Source organism: Rhinolophus sinicus, chromosome 14, assembly GCF_057876585.1.
Source record: "Rhinolophus sinicus isolate RSI-liver-muscle chromosome 14, RSI-T2T, whole genome shotgun sequence".
NCBI classification, from domain to species: domain Eukaryota; kingdom Metazoa; phylum Chordata; class Mammalia; order Chiroptera; family Rhinolophidae; genus Rhinolophus; species Rhinolophus sinicus.
In genome coordinates, this window is record NC_142514.1 from 184,525,001 (window position 1) to 184,542,581 (window position 17,581).

The 17,581-nt window shown below is 50.3% G+C and overlaps 1 protein-coding gene across 10 annotated transcripts in view; it reads right to left on the reverse strand.

Annotated features, from left to right (window-relative positions):
- Positions 1-11,266, reverse strand: part of KMT5B (lysine methyltransferase 5B) — a 53,158-nt gene extending 41,892 nt beyond the window's left edge. For 2 of the 10 annotated variants that reach the window (XM_074336829.2, XM_074336828.2), the window contains exon 1: positions 10,489-10,898. The gene's annotated coding sequence lies outside the window, so the exon portion shown is untranslated. Of the gene's footprint in view, positions 1-9,074; positions 9,257-10,216; positions 10,396-10,488; positions 10,899-11,084 lie in introns of those variants that run through there. The other 8 variants (XR_012497658.2, XM_074336824.2, XM_019717498.3 and 5 more) reach the window with 8 other exon arrangements.
- Between the last annotated feature and the right edge of the window lie 6,315 nt (positions 11,267-17,581).

Here is a 17,581-nt window from a genome sequence, read left to right on the forward strand (position 1 = left end):
AAAAGAAGCAAAGAGCCCACAGTAGACTAGGAGTCAGACCACTCAAGGCTAATGTTCCAACAACATCCTACTAGGTAAGCGAAAACTCAGTTTCACCTTCTAGGGACTCACACGTCCAGCCTATCTCACATGTGAAAATTACATGCAACAGCAAAAACGAAAGTATTTTGGAATTGTCAAGTAACTACCGCTAACAGAGTTGACCTTGCCAATGCCCACCAGGCCCTGCAGGGCCAGCCCAGCTCACACTCCAGATGCCTGGTTTCCATCCCTCCAGTGTGCTGGGCGTCTTCCCGGCACTGGCCTTGGCACTTGGGATGCTGCCAACCTACCCCAGTGCCCCTCAGCTCGGTCTCCATCCCCCAGACGGCCCTGTTACACGCTTGAACGTTTCTCCTTCATGGTGCTTACTGCACCGTACCTGCTCCTTCATGTAAGTACGCATGACACTTGCCTTCCCCGTTGCAGTCACCTGTAAACTGGCTAAGTACTTTCACATCATTGGAACTCAGCACAAGGCCCGACACACCACAGGTCCATTCATGACATCCCTCTTTCTAGTTGCCAACCTAACTGCTACACATAAGCCTCAGTGGTTATTAGTTCTGTCCCTTAAATCTAACATGACAAAAGGACTCTACAATATATCAAAGAATTTCAAATTGGTCTTTATCAATGGTTATTCCAAACCCACCTGCAATCACTACATATTCGAGCCTCCAGGGACTCCTACAGTAAAGACCCACATAATCAGGCCAGTGTAAGAAGCCGCAAAGCTACCAGAAGCATTTGTGATCAATATTCCGTCATAAGACTACAACGCAGTTTGACAGGGCAACTGCTTAGAAAACTACCATGAAGTCGTGATCACATCTGCAACCTTAAAAGTGCTTCTATAAATATTGTTGTCAGAAGTAAGTTTCATTTGAGAATTTAGATGACTTGTCAGAGTTCATTTAGTGCTAGTGCTATGAAAGAAAAGCCTTGGGGATTTTTGTTTTTCTGAATTCACAATTAAGCCTTCACCTAAGGGCAGAGCTGTTGCTGTAAGAGGAGGTGTCGTGCAAATTCAATGCTGACTGGTAATCTAGAACCAAATGCCAGAGAAAAGAGTTGGTCTCTAACATGTACTTGTAAAATAATTACTAATGCCATGTTATTATTAAAAGTATCATTTCTGCCTTCCTCCTCCAGCGTTGGTAGTCAAACTCATATACATTTTGCTTCAGCCAATTTAACAGCTTTCCCAAGCAGCTCAGGTAGTGAATGAAGCCCCATTCCGCCCCATTTGGACAAGCAAATGAAAGGCGGGCTTCTGAGCAGTTTCCCACCAATGCGTAACAATGCCGGCCCACCCCTCAGGATGGTGAGACAGCACCCCTAACCACGCTAAAGTGGCTGCACTAACTGCTCTAAAGGAGACTGTAGTAGGCTGGGAAATGATCCCAGAGATATCAGGACCTATTCAGGAACCTGTGAAAGTTAGCTGATAAGGAAAAAGGTTTTTGGAGACGTGATTAAATTAAGGGTTTTGAGATGAGAGAGATTACCAGGTGGGCCCTACATGCCATCAAAAGAGCCCTTATATGAGAGAGGCAGAGGGAGATTTGGCACCACACACTGTGGAGAAGGAGAGGCAGAGAGTAGAGTGATGTGGCCACAAGCAAAGAGTCACCAGAGGCTGGAAGCGGCAAGGAACTGATTCTGCCCTCCAGCCTCTGGAGGGAGCGCTACCTAAACCCTGATTTGGACCCAGTGACACTGATAGTGAACTTCAGGCCTCCAGAACTGAGAACACATTTCTGTTGTGCCAAGTCACCCAGTTTGTGGTCATTTGTTACAGCAGCCATAGGAAACTAATACAGAGACCACGAAAGAGTAAACCCAGGTCATAATGCTTCACAGTTAAGAGACTCCAGAAAGACATCAACTTCCAATGTATCACAGGAAAAAAGATTTTAAACACCTTTAAAAAGTTGTTTTAAATATGCTTTTTTAAAAAAGTCACTCTCCTCTTCTCCTGCAGGTATGAAACACTGCTACAGAGAGAGCTTTATGTATTTTGAAGATAAAGCTGGCATCTCAATCACATGTAATTAAGTCACACACGGTGCTTAAGCCCAGCTAACTAAGACCTTCCTGAGAAGTAGCAACTGAACACTTTATATTTACATAAACATTTCCAATAAAAATGGAAACTAAAACTAGTAGCACTGTTCACTTAGCAGGCCACCTGCAACAGCAAATACCCACCACCTGTAAGTCTAGTCAGACATTTACAAAACTGCCACTCATTTGCTCAGCCACTGATGTACCGCGGGGCACGCAATAAACTCCTGTCTAAACGCCCCGTTACAGAAAATATTGCTTCACAGTTCCTTATTTACTCACACCCGCTATGTATCACAACAAAGGATTTTATATAAGAAAGACTCATGTCTCCAACGATCTCAGCAGCTATTTCTAAAATAAAGGTTTTAGCGGATGCAGTTGTTGAGGGAAATTCCGCAAACCAACCAACCAACCAACCTGCTTGCCCATCTCTCCAGATTTGATCCACCTACTTACCCAGGAGCGCCCATGACCAAAATCAAGGCTGCTTCCTTTGTTACTGTTTTCTGACCCAAACAGCATTTTACTTTTCTATAAACAGATGCCACCTAGTGTCAAAAGCCTGTAAGTACAGACCACGGTTCCTCAGAACCTCTGAGGTAAGTAGAACAAAGAATCACCAATTCTTACTGGGCAAAGGCCGGAGTGAGGAAAACCTTCCAGAAGGCGATTCTTGGGCTGGGTCTGAAAGGCCAAGGCTACTCTGCCAGGCATAGACCGCAGGGCGCGGCGCACACAGTGGGTCAGGACGCGACTCTGGGAGGGTCGTGCCCGGAGGCTCCCGCCCTGGCTCTGGTCATCACTCTCTGGCCCTGTGACCATGGACAAGTCATTTAACCTCGCGAATGCCTCATTAGTAAAATGAAAACAGGGCCTTCCTCCTGGGTTTGTCACAGGATCAAATGAGCAGAAATGGCTAAGAAAATAAAGGTCTCCAACTGTCTCCTCTTTTCAAGTAGCTAAGGCAGAAACAGAGAGGGCCAGCCATGTGATGTATTCTTCACAAAACCTTCAACACTCGCGTAGAAATTGCCCCTCCACTCATCCGACCGTAACTCGCTCAACAACAAAAATCCCATCGCCTCATCCATTCAGAAAAGTCCAAGTTTTCATGAGAAAGAAGAGAGACTGGGGCGCTAATTTATGACACAGAGCTGAGATCAGCTTTATCCCCTGCTGCTCCGGAAGAGAAGGAATGTGACAGCTGCCAACAATGAAGAATAAAAGTCCCACCAAACCACCTCACATGTCAACAGAGGGACCACACACTTGGTCACAGTGGAATTTAGCTTGTTGTGTATCTGGTAAAACATTACTTTTTCTTACTGTAATTCCATTTTTAAAAACAACAATAAAAATAGTTCATCCATTCATTAAGTGCTTCCTCAATGTATTTTATCACTTAATTCCCACACCCTGTAAAGCAGGTACTTTGGTTGTTGTTATACAGATGACAGCTTGGAGGATTCACCCAACTGTACTCTACAAAGGGTCCCAGTGGTGGGAACGCATGTGACTGGCGGCAGAGAGACCAGTTAGGGAATTAAATGCAACAGGAAGACAGAAAAGCTCTGGGGCTTCAATACCTCGGCAAGATAGGTAAGATACAGGCGGTGAGGGGCATAAAGGAATTCCAAACGAGTCGGAACTCTCTAGTTGGGGTGCCTGCAAGACTGCCACTGACCGAGCTAGGGACGTGCCTGCAGGAAAGAGGAGAACGTGTGGACGTACGAAATTTGAAGAGGCAGACACCACTCAGGTGGAGCTGCCGTAAGATGTTAGAACTCAGGGGGGAAGTGGGGACTGGAAAGAGTAACATTAATAAAAAGGACTTCACAGTTTACCAAGCAGTCCAACATTATTTCAATTCAAACAATCACAGGATTTCAGGGCAGAAAGTCTTAGAGTAAAAGAAACAGGCTCAGAGAGATAAATTACCTGCCCAAAGTAATTCACTTCTTCTGACAAGATAATGGCTACCAATGCGTGAAACAAAAAAAAAAGAGAAAGAAAGAAAACAACTTTTGAGCTTTATCCTGGGCAGTTAAATGAAAATAAAAAGGGGAAGGGAGAGGAAATAAAATGACGAGAGACACAATGGCACTGAGGGAGAGGGAGAGGGAGAGAGAGAAAGAGAGAGACACGTCTTGCAAAGCAGCACCCCCACTCACAGCATTTGGGGATATGTACTGCTACGTGCCCAGCTCAGTGTCCGACACACAGCTAAATAGGTGTCTGGTCAAGACATGAGCGAAGAGCTGACTGCGGGAGGCCACCTGGCAGTCCTGGGCATGACACAGAGACACCTCCTAGCACTGGTTTTCTGGGCACTATTTCATACAACTGCTCTATATGATCCAGAATCTATGCTGATAGCTTTACGTGTAGCATATGTGCCCATCACAGCCTTTTAACATACACAACATACTAAATATACTAACATAATATTGAATTATACAATGACATACAAGATACTGCTATCATCACCCCCATTTTACAAATGAGAGCAAGCCTGAAAGAATTAGAAAACATTAAGCCGAGGCTGGGACTCAGAGACTGTACACTCTTGACACAATATAAGAAAGCAAAACAATCCTGACTCAAAATTTTAAACATACAGCAGGTCCTCAAATAACGTCGTTTTGTTACAACACTGGTCAGATGCCACGGGAGCTTAACTTTGTGTATACCAACTAGCCTGTGGTACAACTGGCTTCATCACGTCATTTCACTTCAAGTCACCTATCGACGACATTCAGCCAGGACCTACTGTACTTTGCCTCATATTTAAAGAGAAAGACCCTAGAACAAAACAGACATGGTTCCTGATTTCATGGAGCTCACAGTCCAATGTGGGAAGCGAGACAACTGATCCAATAAGCAGGAGACCATACACTCTGGTAAGAACTATAAAGGGAAGAAATAGGATGTTAGGAGAATAGTATGGGAAAGACTGTGGATTGGATAATCAGGGAAAATAAATCAAAAGTATAAATATAGAAACAATCCCCTTTTTCCATCAAAACTCTCCTGGTATCTATGTACATCCCACAAACAATTTTTGAGGCAACTGCCTTTGTCTAAATTCTGCTGGGCCCCAACTGAAGTCTGTTTTTGTTTCTTTATTAAGGGGAAGGGAGAAGGTTTCCATATGGTCTCTCTAGCCCCAAACTCGACTGGCTCTGTGGCTGAAGGAGCAGCCCCCCCCCCCCACTCCTCAGTTGGGGGGCTCCGTCTTCCTAAGATCAGGCTGATCTTCTTGCTAAAAATACATATCCCTCCACCTCATGCAACACAAGCATTTCCTTGAAAATAAAAATACTCCTCAGAGATCACTACGCTGTACCAGATATTCCAACCTTGTTGTACAAATCACACAGACAAAATGACTCATTCTGCAGATCCAGAATCCACTCAATCCGACATTTATCCAGAACCTACTGGGAGCCACCAGGCACTGTTCGTGGTGCTGGAATATTGCTGGCGCCCGGAGAACACCAGAGGGCGCATGAGAGCACCAGCCTTCAGGAAGCTCAGGCAGGGCTACTAGGTGAGTGGGGGACCTTGCAAAACCAACGGGAAGCACGTGAAAACCGGGTGCCTGAAGAACAGGGCAGAAGGTGCCAGACAGGAAGCAGGATGACCCTTCACCAAAGGGGTCTTTGCCTAAGACCTGAGACAATCGCAGTGCTATTAGAGATGTGCTGACCAGGTGCTCCTACAAAGAAGCGCCAGTTAGCACACAGGCGTTTGTTTCACCCTAACCCCCAGGACCATGAGGTCAGCAGACTGGCAGCCCCATAACGTAGGTGAGAGGTACTATCACTACAAATGAGATGGCTAACGCTCAGAAATGAAGTTGCTTTCCTGAAGTCAAATTGCTATTAAGTGGTAAGGCCAGGTCTAAAACCCTAGTGTTTCAACTACTCTAGGGTTTACTCCACTATTTGGGCCACACGTGCATTGACCATAAGTAAAGAGGTGGAGCACTGAGGATGCTCCCCAGGTCTAGTTACTTCCGTCTTTAGTGAACTGTTATAATACAGAAAATTAGACAGCTTGCAGAGGTGCAACTGACAAGTAGGAGCCATACAGACCTTAACGACACTATTGGGACCATTGATACACCCGAGTCTCTCAAGTCTAAACCCAACTGATCATAAGCTATACCACCAATTTAATAACATTTCAAAAAAGGAAGGAAAAACTACATGGACTATACAGATGAACTATGTAAACCCATTAGATATCACATATAATTAAAACAGCGCTGAGAAGTAAGAAAGCAGGGTGGCAATTAAGTGTAAAAGATAAACTATAACTTAGGATTGAAAGTGATCTCAGGTATTGTTTAATTATTTTACAGATGAAGAAACGAAGGTGTGGTCCTATCCAGGAATTGATTCTTACTCCAACAGTCTTGCATCTAGTCCCAGAATTATATGTATATATAGTCATAATTATATACAACCCTAAAAGACTGTGGTGGTTGAGTTTGTCTCACACAGACACCTGCCAGCCCCACATCTGGCTGGCAGATGAAGGAGCCAGAGGCAGTGAGTGACCAAACTGGTCCGACGGTCCTAGGAACCCTTTAGCACAAGGAAAGGAAATTGTGAAGCAAAACACAATTTAGAGCATCAATGACTATGGAAATCAGTGCTCTTTTTCCTTTTGTGAGAATATTTCAGAGTTAATGCAAATAGTTCCTGGTTCCATCACCAACTATGTAAGTACTTACTTACTGCCTCCGAACAATATGGGGAACAGAGAAAAAGTTTTAAAAAAAGTTAACGTTAGACATTAATGTGGATTTACAAAAATAAGGTGATGATTCTTTCCTGTACAGATGGATCCTCTCTATAGCATGCCTTTAAAACAGTAAAATCCTGCAATGCATTTAAAATAAGATGTGCGTAACTAAAATTTGGGAACGTGTACTGAATAAAACAATATATGTTTGTAAGTGAAAAGCGCTTTCTTTAATTTGACTGGGACAAAGAGAAAGTCTGATCACATTAGATAAATACAAGATTAGATATTGATTAGGCATGACCTTTCCTCTCAGCAGACACTTCTAGGAAACACCTAATTATGGGGAAGAAAAGGGATTCTAGTAAGAACTAAAGTAAAAACAGATTTGTAGAGGTTTTCTTTTTTGGGGTGGGGTGGGATATAGAGTTGGCAGAAAGAATTTAAACAAAGCTGTTACACTTTCCCCTGTTAAGAATCTTCTGGACAAAGCCCTAGGTACTCCCTCATTTGCTAGGACCCTTCCTTGGAAGCTCACTCAGTGCAGCTCAGTCACTGAAAGCTCTCGGTTTAATTCACATTGCAAATTTAAGAGCTTCAAACAGAAAGCATATTTTTAAGAGTTCAAAGTTGGCAGTCTATCCAAGAAGGAAATTACTTTTCAAATCACTGTGTTCGAATGCTTAGAACTTCCTACTGCTTGCAATTTAAAGTGCTTTGGCTGGTTTTAAGTTTTCTCTTGTAATAATGAGTTTGTGCTTCTTATAGCAATTAAAACCATTTCCTAAACCAAGACATGTAAGTACCCATCCCCCAGTAAAAAGCAACTAGAAATCTGGCTGAAAACTTAAGGTACATGTTATACATAAAACTTACTTCTATAGTGGAGAGCTGTATCTGAGATAATACAGCCACCGCGTGCGCGTTCTCCCTGGTTTACTTAGTAAATTCATGTAACCAAGTGTGTTAGAGTGGAACAAAGATACCTGCCATTGTCTTTAACACTGTGTGGAAGACTCAATAATTAAGAGTGTGCTAGGTCTACAAGAGTCCTGTAATTTGCCCATAGAGAGGGATTTTGGTGAGTGAAGTAAGGCTCACATGTGGTAGGCAGGAGTATAAAATAATGGAATCTAGGTGGTTTGTTTGAAAGGAGTTGCTCTCAAAGGCCATGGGTAGGGCGTTCCTACGGACAGGGAGCTGCTCAGATGCCACACACACAATATACCCTTTGCCAACACAACCGACCATGTATTCATGTCCTATAACAAACTGATACTCATGTAAATAAAAATCAGGTTCAATGCCAGATTTATATGACCCTGGGGTCAAATTTACGCGCCAACATCCCCCACCCACAAAACTGCTCAAAGACACGCAAACAACCTGCTACTACTTCCTTCATATACATATTCTGATGCGCTCCCCACCCCACCTCCACCTCCCCCCAATACTGCCCAGTATTTGGTTCAAGCATGTAGAGCTCAAAGCATAAGCAGCTTGTTCAGTGTGCACGGGAAGACGGGTGAAAACATAGGCAAGAGATCACTTGGAAAGAACTTGGAAAGAGCGCTTGCTTTCAGAATTCATGGGTAAAAAGCAGGTCTATTCTACTCTCTTCTTGAAAAATGAATATCCACAATATTCATTTTTCTCTCAAACTAAGTTGCTTTGCTAATGACTACCATGTTTTTTAATGACATTAGAAAGGATATTTTGAAAACTGAACTATATACAGTTAAACTTGACAACTTGGAAATAAATTTAACACTTTCATAACTCAACAAGCTCACAAGAAAGCTGAGGGGATGGGCAAGGAAACAACCAAATATAATACAAAACAAGGTAATGACTGCTCGGGGCAACACAGAGGAAGTGTGCGTTCTCCTGAGTGGGGCAGCCACTGCACGTGTGTGTGGAAGAGGTTTCGCCAGGAGGTGACATTCTCACTGGGCCTTTCTTTCTGAAGGATGAGTGTGAATGGGGGGAGAGGGTGTAGGAAAGCTGGGCAGGATGTGCCCAAAGGGCACCAGGCATGGGAAACTCGTGGGGCTACAGCTTGGGGAAGGGAGAGCAGACGTACAAGGTCTAAGATTAAAAACTGGAAAATGGGTCTGAGTTCCCAAACACGTTGGCCTTAAAAGTGCTCATGGACATGCATCTTGGAAAATATTAATAGACAGGGAACACCGACAGCGACGGGACCACACCTCGGTTCAAGTTGCTCCACGTTCCACTGCGAAGTAAACTTGCATCTGCGCTAGCAATTCTTCAAGGCCGCTTTTCAATATGTACAATTATCTGTGATTACTTCACACAAAAATGGTCTCCCTCTCCCTTTCCAAAGCGTTTGTGCTTTTCCAACGAACCATCAAAAGTTACAGGCCTGAAGACCGAAGGGAGAAAGTTTCGGCTGATGCCACGTTTAAAACTATGTATCAAAATAGTTTCAAAAGGTCCTGATGAAAAGCGCCATCACCACCGCCCAGCTCGCCTCCCCACTATTGCAGACTCCCTCCCCCCCGGGGGGATTTCACTTGGCAAGTTCCTACAAATTAACTTCCAAGAACCCATTTTCTCCCCCTCATCCCCCCTCAAGTTCCCCACTCGATGGACGGGAACGAAGAGCTCCAGAACCGGGTCAAATGGACCCGAATGGAGCGAGCGAATTTCCGCGGGGCCAACGCGCGTCCACGCCGTTCCAACAAGTCGGCTCGAGCTGTCAACGCGTTTCCCCCCCGCAGGTGGGAGCGACGCTCAGACACCTCATCCCTGGGTACGTGGAAGGACAATCGCCCTGCAAGGACCCACGCGTTTTCTCGGGGCGCGAGGCGCCGGCCGACGGAGCGGGGCCAGGCCGAAGCGCAGAGGGGCCCGGGCCAGGCCGGCGAGCCCCGCTCAGCAGCCGGAGCCGCCGCCGCTGTCAACCGGGAGACGGCGGCGGGTGGGGGACGCGCCCGGGAAGAGCGCAGAAAGGAGGCTCGAGCCCAAACAAAAACAAGCCGAAGCGGAGCGCGGCAGAGGGAGCAGATTGGGCGAGACCGTTCACGGCTGCCCATTGGAGAAGAGGGAAAACAGAGTCCCCCAATCGCGAGCGGCGGGGCTGCTCCCCTCGTGCGGCCGCGGGGCGGCCCGGCGCTGCCCGGCGGCCGCTACCGCTCCCTTCCGGCGGCGCTGCCCACTGCAGGCCCCGCGCCCCGGCCGCCGCCGCCGCCGCGCCCCTCCCCCGGCCGCCGCGCCCCCCCCGCCGCCCGCGGCCTCGGCCCCCGCCCGGCCGGGAGCCCCCGCGCCCGCGGCCCGCCCCCAGCCCGCCGCCCGCCGCCCCCCGCCCCGGCGCCCGCCCCCCGCTCACCGCCGGGCGCTGCCCGCTCCTCCTCGAGGCGCGTCGAGGCCCCGTGCCCGGCCGCTGCGCTGGGGGACCCGCGCTGCTCGGCGACACTTCCCCGTCCCCCCAAAAAATTAATCACCAAAAAATAATTCCAGAGAAAAATGGAGAGTAAAATCCAAGATGGCGGCGCACGCCGCAGCACCGCCCGCTCCATCCGCTGTCAGGAAATGAGTCCCAGCCGCGGCAGGAGCCCCCCGCCCCCACCGCGCCGCGCCCCCGCGCCCCCCGCGCCTCACCTCGCCTCTCGCGCGGCCGCGGGGTCCCACAGGCAGCCGCCAGCCTCGGGGCTCGCGTCCTGGGTCCTGGCGCCGCGCTGCCGCCTCCGGAGCCCGGTCGCCCTCACCTCATAGCCCCGGAGCCTCGCCGCCCGCACCGCAGTCGCGTCGCCGCCCCCGGTGAGCCGCCCGGACGCCGCCCGGGAACGGTGGAAGGACACAAAAATGAGTGCCCTCGGCCGGGCGAAGGGACACCACACCGGATCGCGCTGTGCCGGCCGCCTCTGTTGCTTTTACGGGACTCTGCGGGGGGAGGCGGAGAAACCCGAGAAAGAAATGAGTCCCTCGCCGGGTGCCCTCGCGGCGGAGGGACAAAAAGCGAATTTGGAGGCACCAGCCGAGCCGTTGCCTCGCGTCTCTCGTAGCGGAGGGATCCGTGCCGGGCAATAGGCAGGGATCCCTCCGCCCCTCGCTGCCCTTTAAATCGCGGCTGGAGGCGGCGTCGCCGCGCGCCCCTTGGGCGCCACCCCGGCTTTGGGCCCACTCGCGTGTCCTGTTCCCGCGGGGTCTGCCCACCTACCCCTTCCCCCCCAGACCCTCCGCGTAGCTGCACCCACCGCGGACAGCTCCTGAGCCAGGAGTCGGGCAGCCCTCGGGGACAGCAGGTTCCGCGCCCACTGCTCCTCCCGGTTGCGCCGAGGGGAGGTGGTCCCACGGAAGCGAGCTTCTTTGTTGTGGAAATGGGTGTCGTTGGAAGCAGATACACCCTTAAAAACCATGTGGGCAGCCTGAGCGTTCCACCGCGGAGTGTGGGAGGGAGGAGGGCGGGAGCGAGCATTAATTGGGCCACGGGCTTCCTAGTGTCGACTGGCCATTTATTGAGTGCCTACTGTGTGCGAGGCTTTCTGGGAAGCAGTGGTATTGCCACTTCCCTGGTTGGGCAGTGCCAGGACCAAAGAGGCAATCCCCTCGAGGCGCCCAGGCAGGTGGGGGAGCGGCTGAGTGGCTCACACGCGCCAGGGGGTCGCCCTTGGGGTCCCGCAGTCCCATAACCGGGACCACAAAATAGTAATGAGAGCAATGTGTGCACAGCCTTTGGTGGATACATACAAATTGAGAACAGCTACGGTTCTCAGTTTGGTGCCCTGTCTCATTTACTCCTTACAACCCCCAGGAGGTGGGGACCCTTGTGGTTCCCAGGTTACACATCAGGAAACTGAGGCACAGAGAGGTTAGCTTTAAGCTTTAAGACAGCCAGTGAGAGCTTCAGCCAGAGCCCTTATCCAGTCCTCTAGTGAAAAACACAGACCTCAAGGAGAAGTTAAGGTGCCACAGGCTGGCAGATGCATGGAAGGTGTCCTTAGGGAAGCTGAGACCGAAAGGAGATTGGGGTATGTTAGGAAAAGGGGGTGCTTAGGGGAGGTGGAGCCAACAAGTGCAAAGGCCCTCAGAGGGGAAAGAGGCTGAGTCTTCCAGAACTGCCCAGCGTGGTTCCTGCAGAGAGGAGGCAGGTAGGGCAGGCAAGTAGATTCCAGGAAGAGCCGCAGGTGTGCCTTGGTTTCCCCTGCATCCCCAAGGCCTGGCACAGAGTGGACACACCATGCAGAATGGGGCAGTGGATAGTGTGGATGGCCGCAAGGACTGTGGTCCATTAACAACAACATGGTGCTTACCCATTTTCCATCCACCTCGACCTTGGGTGGTAGACATTATTACCCCTTCCACAGATGGGTAAGTTGAGGCGCAGTGATTTGCCGAGGGCATGTGTCTAACAGGCAGGGGCAGGTCTTGAGCTGCAAAACCAGAGCTCCCCCTATCCCCCTCACCTTCCCTCCCGACTTCCTTGCGGGGCTCTGGAGGTTGACTGGGGCGGGGGGACAGAGCCTCACCACCCCTCAGGTGAAGCACACCGGGCACATTGCTCTGTGCTTCCTGCCCTTTCACTCTACAAGCCTCAGGGACACCTGTGATATCAGAATTCGTCTTGCCATGTTCCTGTTTACAGACACACCTAACACATGATTGCTTTGTTTCTATTAGTTTCTGATTTATCACTAAATTTTCTTCCCAAGGTTTTCATAGTGCTTGGCTCCAAATACTCAAATTGCATCCCACTGAGACTGCCTTTGCCGCCCCCCACTGGATGCCCACAGAGGCGCGCACATGTGCCCGCAATGAGCAGACACAGCCCTGTGTCGACCCTCCAGCGTCTTGGTGCCCAGGCCCCATGTCGCACCATGCCCTGGGCAGCCCTTCACAGCCCCAAATGCCAGTGTCCTCCACACAAGTTTTCCAGAATCCACTCCAGCACGCTGGTGCTCTCCACGGACCCCTGGGGCCGACACCCAAATCCCAGCCCTGTAAAGCCCCCAGACCCCCAAGAGGCTGACACCTCCATTTAGTCACTGCCCAGTGCCAGGCCAAGTATTCTGGGCAGCGACTTGCAAGGGCGCAGGCCAGGCCCAGAGCCTGGCAGGGGAGACAGTGAGTGAACCCAAGCACAGCTTCCTCCCAGGCTTTCCAGCTGCGGGTCTCCCAGCCCCCTACATTGCTGGCTGCTGTTCCAGCCTCAGCCAAGAGGCCCAGGGCAGGCCAGGGCTCCTGGCAACGCTGAGTTGGCGCTCAGGACTTCCCTGGAGTCATCCTGAAGCCTTGGTGCCTTTTGGGGATCTCAAACTGGGGAGCCCAGGGCTGCACTGGTCAGAGGGCACAGCCAGGAGCCGCCCTCCTGGGGGAGACTGGAAATTCAACTTCCCCACAGGGAGCCTGGCCAGCTGGAGTCCTCCTCCTGCCAGCTGGCAGGGGAGGGGGGGGACAGGAAGTAGTGTGGCCAGGCACCTGCCCAGCCCCCATGTGACAGGAGCCATTGGCATTTACACTGTGAAGCCTCTGGATGCCCCAAAGTGGAAGTCCTAAGCCACAGAGGCAGTGGGGCCCCCACCAAGTCTTGAAAGATATTAACAACTCTAAAGAAAGACCTAGTCAGCGGAAGGGGCCCCGGGCAGTCCCGGAAGCACCGGGACTGCCAGCCCAGCCCGGAGCTGACCTGGAAGCAGCGCCCTTCCCAGGGCGCTGGCTGAGGATACAGAGCCTATTCCAGTCCCCGAGCAAAGCCCAGGGACACTCCAGAGGCCCAGCCTAGTCCCCCCATCCCTGCATCACTCTCCAGCTTCCCTTCTTCAAATGCCAGCCACCCAGCGACTGGCTGGCAGGGATTTGCTTGCTGGGATCCTATGTCCACGGGAAGGGCCCACACAAGTTATGCTGACCCCAGAATTCCAGGTGTGGGATGGCAGGTGGCTTCTTGTTGTAAAGTGATATATTGGCTTTTGGACTCTGCACATGAATCTCACCCGGTCCCCAACCCACCCCTTCCCGGAAGAAAGGGCTGTTCTGATGAGAGCATGTGTCCGAGACTGGTGGGAAAAGGGTGGGGCATACCCAGGACCATTCTGGTGGCCCATCTGGGCGGCTGCTGGCTCCCTGGCCACCTGCTTGAGCACCACTAGGCACCGTGTACCATCCTTGCCTTCCACTTGCCCCTCCACTGCCCACCCCTCCTTTGATAGATGAGAAAAACAAGCCTCTGAAAAGCCGAGTGACCTACCCATGGGCCCACAGTCAACAGCGGCAAGACTTCATGGCAGCTCTGTACGGGCTTGGCCCGAGGTTTGAACCCCAGCTCCGCGGCTTACCAGCCATGTGCTTTGGGGCAGAAGATGCAGCCTGTCTACACACCGCATCTCACCTGTGAAAGGTGCCGGTCCTCGGACCTGCCTGAGTAATCTCATTCATACCTTTGACATTGTTTATGTAAGTAAGATGCCCAAGTTCCTGTCTCCAGCTTGGACTTCTCTGAACTTCTGACACCACCACTTAGCTGTTTAATAAATAGATTTCAAATACAGCACGGCTGAAATTGAATACACACTCATGGAAACTTCCACCTGCCGGGCAGATATTCTTCCCATTGCTCACGTCTAGTACCTAGTGTCCATTCTCCCTTAATGGCCTTTGTTTTTTCCTCCTTAGTATATATCCCCATCTAGCATCCTGTATCCTTTATTGGCCTTCTCCAGGGCCATCCCGCTATGAGCTCCTTGAGGGAAGGGGGCGTTGTCCGCCTTGTTTGCTGCTGTATCTCCCATCCGGAACAGCTCCTGGGGCCCTGGAGTAGAGGCTCAGTACACAAGGATGGCGCTAACCTCCTGGGACTGCTGCAGGGACCAGAGGAGGCGGAAGCGGGTCTCTAGCCTCTCAGAGGAGGCGGAAGCGGGTCTCTAGCCTCTCAGAGGAGGCGGAAGCGGGTCTCTAACCTCTCAGAGGAGGTGGAAGCGGGTCTCTAACCTCTCAGAGGAGGCGGAAGCAGGTCTCTAACCTCTCAGAGGAGGTGGAAGCAGGTCTCTAACCTCTCAGAGGAGGCGGAAGCAGGTCTCTAACTGTTCTCCTGGATCGGGCTCAAGCTGTTCCATAGAGGAGGCTTCTCTACCACCGACCCCCACGGAATGCACAGGCCCTTCCCTGCGTTCAAGATTGGGGTGCCCAGGGATTTGTGTCCACCTGGGCAATCAGCTGGTGCAGCCCTGTGTCCCTGAGGGATGGTACTTTTCAGGTTCCCACCACCACCAAAAAGAAGGCCAGTCTTACTCACCCCTGTCCTTACTGACACACGTAACACAGAAGTAACGCAGAAGGGACCAATGGCAGCTGAAAAACTGGTTTCCTCCAGGGTAGGGAAAGCGTACTCTTACTGGTTTTTAATTATTTCAAACGTACAGGAAGGTTCCAAGTTTAACACAAGAACTAGTTTTCCTTGACCATCTGACTATATCGCCACCCAGATAGATGCTCCATGATTGCCGAGCGTGTGACGGTATGTTTCCTTCCAACTGAGCTAGCCGCCTACAAAACCAGACTGCGAGGATCAAAAGCAAGAAATTAAAAATAATAATAAAAATCAAGAAGTTAACATTCGTAGGCCGCTGCCATAGAGCCTTCAGACGGCACCCACTCTCACAGTGTCCTTCACAGCCAGGGGGCTTGTCTCGAATCCCTTTTACTTTGGTTACTGGGTCTCCTCCGCTTCCTTCACTCTGGAGCAGTTTTACCCCCTTTCCTAGACTTGCATGACCTTGATACTCCCGAAGGTTACAGGCTAGCTATTTTGTGGCATGTCCCTCAGTTGAGGTTTTTCTGATGGTTCCTCAAGTATCTTTGGCAAGGTCAACTTTAAGGTCAAGTGTGTTTGGCAAGAATGTCCCAGCAGTGAGGCCGTATTCTCGTCGCATCCTACCAGGTGGCGAAAGATTCAATTCGACCCATAACTGATGATGTCCTCTTGGGTCACCTGATAAAGGGATGTCTGCCAGGCTTCTCCACTGGAAAGTCACTCGTTTTCCCTTTGTAATAAGTATTCTGGGGAGAGGTACTTTGAGAGGATGTAAACATCCCATTGCTCTTCATACCTTTAATGTATTAATATATTTATAACAGTATGGACTTAGGGGTTCCTATTTTGTTCAATAGGTTATAATCTGTTTCTCTCTCTCTCTCCCTCTCCCTCCCTCCCTCCCTCCCTCCCTCCCTCCCTCCCTCCCTCCCTCCCTCCCTCCTTTATTTCTTCAAAGATATTTGTGGCAGCTTTGTTTATAATTGCCCTAAACTGGAAACAACTTGAATACCAATCAACAGAGAAAGGATATACAAATGTGGTCTATGGGCTGGATGAAATCCTACTCAAAAATAATAAGGTATGAGCTACGGTTACAAGCAACAACATGGGTGCATTTCAAAAACATTGTGTTGAGGTAAAAGAAGCCAGAAACCATAGAGTACAAATCGTTTGATTCCAAACTGTGATGTTCTAGAACAACAACAAAAAGAACCCAAATGGGGATTGAAATCTGAAGAGTCACCTACTTCTGGGCAGGTGGGATTGAATAAGCAGGGACTGAGAAACACTGACGAGAAACTCTGTGGTGTGACGGGAAACATCCTATGTCAGGAGTGGTTTACCAGGTGCATATGTGAAAACTTGCAAACCGTAAGTAAGTTCTATACACTCAAAACAGAGGAGGGAAAAACGTGAATTGAACTGGGCTACTGCTCAGTGAAAACTTCTCCAATTTTTCCATGATTGGTCTTGCGGACGAGTACATTTTGCACAATAGTTTTTCCTCGGGTGTTTTCCAGACATTGCTTCTGGGAATGACCCAGGTTCAAAGTGCAGGTGAGGGACCAGAAAGTTCTCGCTCCTCCCTCTGGGCACCATCAGTGCTGGCTGTTGCTGAGTTTTATCTAAAGAGGGGAGGAAAAACTGCCCTTGGTTCTGGTAGACTTGATGGAAACTGGTACCATCAGAACCACCTCCCTGCTGCTGTCGGGCCTGCACTGGACTCAAGGACTCCAGCCAGTTTTAAGGGGACATTGGTGTTCTCTGGCCAGATCTCTGTGCTTCACGTGGAGTCAGCTTTTTGCTCTATGTCGTCACCTTTAATCCCCATGGTCATACCTCACAGATAGATAGACTTTCGGCTGTTGGCTTGCCCCCTGGTAAATTCCTAGGGTGGTGTTTCCTGAATCAAAAGTCAAGATGATTTTCCTCTAGAGAATTCTGGGTGGCCGGGCAGAGAAGGTGACTGGGGTCTCAGCCCTGACATTGGGGATGCAGACCCTGGTTTCAGAGGTGGGGTCCCCTAAGAAGGCCTTAGGCTGGGGGAGGGAGCTAGCCCACGGAGGGAAAGGGGGGCTTCCACTATGTCTCCGTGATAGTTCTTCCCTTTAATCGAAGAGTAGAAGAACCGTGACAAGCCCCAGTGAGCCAGCCGAAAGGGTAAGCAACAGGGAACTGGAATCTTCCTTCCTTCATTCCTACAATCCACAGGCACGAAATCCACTCCCCAGGCCCCAGGCCTCGGCGGGGACCCTCAGGAGACTGGACCCGCCAGCAACTCAGGCCCAGACAGTTTGGGGCAGCAGGATGCCCTGACACAGCTGGGGGAACCAGCCAGAACTTGCTGGAGAGATGGAGGTCCCAAGGAGTAGGCCAGGTGGACCTGTAGATGGGTCCCAAGGGCAGAGTGGGCGAGTTCCCTAGTGTTGGAGTGGTCCACGC